Raw genomic sequence first — 4,615 nt, 5'->3', positions numbered from 1 at the left:
TCTGGGCTCTGTTTTTCTTTTCCTGCCCAGTAGGTGGCGCTTGTGGCGCTCGTCTGTCTGCACGGCAGTCGGCCTGGGAAACCGCGCGTGGAGGCGGGGGTCGCTGGCCGCCGCGGCTTGGGAGAGTGCTGGTCCTAATTGCCCAGCCGGCCCGAAACGCCAAGCGTGACGGGAGGGCCCCGCTATCCAACGTTCCCAGTAGACCGGGGAGCCACGTGCGTGGAGGGGACCCCAGTCGCCAGCCGCCCCGGCCCGGAAAACGTGCGCCCCTCGGGTATCTCACTGCAGCAGATTCTCCCTGCCCGTTCAGCTGTTCCAGAATGGGGTACGCTGTCTTTTTGGTCTCTGTCGTGACTCCGGGAGCTGTTTCGTATTGTTTCTGTTTCTTTAGTTGCTTTTCTGGAAGAGGAACTAGGACCCGCACGTCTTACTAAGCCGCCATCTTCTCCAGTTTGATGACTTTTGACAAATGCAAACCCTCCTGCAACCATCACCTCAATCAAGAAACAAAACATTTCCGTCATTCGAGAAGATTCCCTCAGGCCTGTGGGTAGCACCTCCCGCCCCTGCAGGCGCCCGCTGACAGGATCCCCCTTATGCGCAGTGCTGTTGGCCCCGACTTCACGTAAATAGAGCTGAGCCATTGGGTTTCTCACAGCAGCGCCACCCCATTGCTGCGGATATCGGCCCTTTGTCCTTTTTGCCTGCCAGGGTTTGTCCACCCGCCTCTGGGTGGCATTAGGGTCAGTCCAGTGGGGGCCGATATGGAGGAGGCTGCCCCGTGCACCGTGTACAGGTCTTTTCATGGCCAGACATTCCCATTACCTTGGGTGAAAACTTGTGAGTGGAGTTGCTTGGCCAGGTGAGAGGTATATATTTACCTTTTAAGAAACTGCCAAACTGTTTTCTGAAGTGAATTCACGCTATTACATTTCCGTTAGCAAAGGGCGAGAGCCCCATTTCTGCTCCACATTTTCACCTGCTCTGCTACTGTCAGTTTCTTTGTTCTGTTTTTCACTTAAGCCACTTTAATTGGTATGTAGCAGTGTCCCATTGTGGCTTAGATGCATTTCTCTGATAACGAAAGATGTTGACCACCTTTTCACGGGCCATTTGCACATCTCTTTTGGAGTGTTTGTTCAAATTGCCTATTTTATGGTTGAGCTTTTGGCTTATTGTTGAGTTGCAAGAGTCCGTAGCACATGTCGGCTGCAAGTTTTTTGTCAGATAAATGTTTTGTGACCATTTTCTCCCTGTTCCTGGTTTGCCTTTTCATTTTCATAATGGGGTCCTTTGAGGAGCAGTAGATTCTAATGTTGATTGAGTCTGGTTTATCTAGTTTTTCTTTCATGACTAGTGCTTTTTGTGTCATATCTTTCAAGCATGTTTCCACCTGCGGTGTCAATCATCAGGAAATGCTCGCTGGAGTGATTTCACTCCTTCAGAGCACATGTGGCCTGTGAGTGTGAAGACATCCTCTCAGGGCTGGCTCTGGCATTTGGGGTCCACTTGGGGAGCTGCTCCCCATCCTTGCGCCCTAATACACGAGTCAGGCTGATGAGAGGCCACAGTCCATGGGGACGGGTGGCTGCTGGGCCCCTTTCTTTGTCAAAATGTTAAAAACGAGCAGGCAGTTTTCCCACTCACTGGGTGAGGTTTCACCAGCCGCCTTCGTGGCCTGATGGGAGCTGGCTATTCCTGGGAAATGTTGCTTCATAAATATTGAATTGGGTCGTTGCCTTCTGCACACGCCGCCGGCGACGGCTTCCTAAATGAATCCGGAGCTGTGCAGTAATTACCCCTGCAAGTGTTCATTCAAACCCGAGAGCAGATTAAATAATGAATGGGAATGTCATTTATTCGTTCCAATTTAGAAGTCTTGCCTCATTACTTTTCTGGATGAAACTGAATGTCATGAAGAGGAAGAAACTAGAGGGAGGGGGGTGAGTTGGGATGGCACTGAGGAAGGTGGGCTGACACACCCCCGTGGCCAAGGCCGGCTTCCGTGCAGGGAACAGAACTCTACCCACGTAAGCCCTGAGCCCAGTAACAGGACATGGGGAGGGGGAAGGCCGAGGGGGTAAGGCCGGGCCAGGGTTCCTGTTGGATCATATCTCGGACCCTCACCATTTCTCAGCGTTTTGACATTTTTCCCTGAAAGAAAAACTATAAAGTGCAGAAAAGCATTGAAGACAAAAAAATAGCAACCATTGCCCTGCCACCCAAAGGCGACTGCTGTTAGCATTTTGGGGTATTGTTTTTTATCTGCAGACTTTTTTTTAAACGTGACTTGAGGCCATTCCATAAATGCAATCGCATGCCCGGCTGTGTCTGTGGTCGGCCCCCAGACACAGGGTGACCCCGCAGGGTCTCATGCACTCTGCCGGGGCCTGTGTGCCTCCCTCAGGCCCAGCCTGGAAAGTTTATTCTGTCATCACAACCATCCTGCTCTGGTATTGTTATCCCATTTCAGAGAAGAATTATTTTCCCTGGGGTAGCTGTCCTGGATTCAAATTCTGGCTCTGCTATTTTTTTTTAACTGTGTGATGTTAGCTTAGTTGCTCAACCTCTCTGATTCCTGTTCTAGGTCTTTTTTTGCCTTTCCATATAAATTCTAGAGTCATCTTGTTGATACCTACCAAAAAAACTTACCGTGGTTTTGATTTGGATTCGATTGAATATATAGATCAAATTAAAGAGAATCAAAATGCAGCAACATTGAGTTTTCCAACCCATGAACACAATGTTCTGTCCATTAATTTAGATATTTGATTTCTTTCATTAGTGTTTTATGGTTTTCAATATACAGACCTTTCACCTATTTTGTTAGATTTATACCTAAATATCTTATTTTAGGGTGCTATTGCAAGTGGGATTTTTAAAGTTTCACATTCCAGTTGTCCATTACTGGCACCTGGGGATATGAATGGTGCTGGCTTTTTGACCTGTGTCCTGTGGTCTTGCTAAACTCACTTCTGAGTTCTAGGAGTTTGTGGGTTCCATCAATTTCTGTGTAGATGATCACATTGTCGGGAAATGGGAGAAGTTTCCAATCCGCATGTCTTTTATTTCTTTTTTTTTTTTTTTTTTTTGCCTTATTGGACTGGTTAGGATTTGCAACATGGTGGTGAAAGAAGAAATCTGCCTTTTTCCCAATCTTGGGGGAAAACCTCTCGCCTTTGAATATGATGTTAGCTGCAGGGCTCTTTTTTTAGATACCCTGTATTAGGTTAAGGCAATTCTCTTCTACTTCTCGTTTATTGGGCATGTTTATAATGAATGGATGTAGAATTTTGTTGAATGCTTTTTCTGTATCTATTGAGGTGATTATATGCTTTCTCTTATTTAGTTTGTTCGAATGATGACTTTACATTAATTGATACTTGAATGTTGAAAGAACTTTGCATTCCTGGGATCCACTCCACTTTTTATATATTTTAAACATTTCTGGACTTTGCTTGCCACTGTTCTGTTGAGGATTTTTTCACCTATTTTTTTTTTTTTGTAAAGTCTTTGTGTGATTCTAGTACTAGTGTAATGTTAACCTCATAAAATGATTTCGAGAGTGTTCCCTTCTCTTCTATTTCTGGAGGAGATTGTGCAGAGTTGGCGTTATTTCTTCTTTAAATGTTTGGGAAAATTGCTAGTAAAACCATTTGGGCCTCGAGCTTTTTTTCTTTTTTTTTGGAGGGGGCAGTTTTCACTACACATTCAACTTCTTTAATAGATTTAAGCCAGTTTAGGTTCTTTCTTTCTGAGTGAGCTTTGGTAATTTGTGTTTTGTTTCACCTAAATTGTTGAACTGTGGGCATAAAATTGTCATAGTGTTCTCTCGTCTTCAGTACCCCTTTTTGGTTTCAGAGATTGGTCATTTGTTTCCTTTTTCTTGGTCAGACTTGCTTAGAGGTTTATCAATTTCTTTTTTTTTCATATGGAATACTTCACAAATTTGCATGTCATCCTTGCTCAGGGGTCATGCTAATCTCTGTATCGTTCTGTTTTTACTATATTTTTAGTATATGTGCCACCGAAGCAGCACAAAGTTTATTAATTTTGTCAGTATTTTCAAAGAACCAGCTTTTGGTTTCATCAATTTCTCTTTTACTTTTTCATTTTCAATTTCATCAAATGCAGCTTAACCTTTCTTGTTTCCTTCCTTCTCCTTGCTTTGGATTTAATTTAATCTGTTTTTTTTTTTCTGATTCTGGGAGTAGAAGTTTTGGTTACTGTTCTAGTTTGCTAGCTGCTGGAATGCTATATACTAGAAACAGAATGACTTTTGAAATGGGGAATTTAATAAGTTACTAGTTTACAGTTCTAAGGTCAAGAAAATGTCCCAATAAAAACAAGTCTATAGAAATGTCCAATTTAAGACATCTTGGGAAAGATACTTTGGTTCAAGAAGGCTGACGACGTTCAACGTTTCTCTCTTAGCTGGAAGGGCACATGGCGAGCATGGCGGCATCTGCTGGCTTTCTCGTGGCTCTACCAAAAAGAAACTCTCTCCAAAATGTTTCCTCTTTTAAAGGATTCCAGTAAGCAACTCCACCTTCAGTGGGTGGAGACACACTTCCATGGAAATCATCTAATCAAAAGTTACCACCCACAATTGGGT

The 4,615-nt window shown here is 44.1% G+C and overlaps 1 pseudogene; it reads right to left on the bottom strand.

The window, feature by feature from the left end:
* Window positions 1-3,925: 3,925 nt before the first annotated feature.
* LOC143653574 (U6 spliceosomal RNA) lies at window positions 3,926-4,021 on the bottom strand (annotated as a pseudogene).
* Window positions 4,022-4,615: the final 594 nt, after the last annotated feature.

This window comes from Tamandua tetradactyla, chromosome 1 (assembly GCF_023851605.1).
Source record: "Tamandua tetradactyla isolate mTamTet1 chromosome 1, mTamTet1.pri, whole genome shotgun sequence".
NCBI lineage: Eukaryota > Metazoa > Chordata > Mammalia > Pilosa > Myrmecophagidae > Tamandua > Tamandua tetradactyla.
The sequence above is the reverse complement of the archived record's forward strand: the minus strand, read 5'-3'. Positions and strand labels throughout refer to the sequence as shown.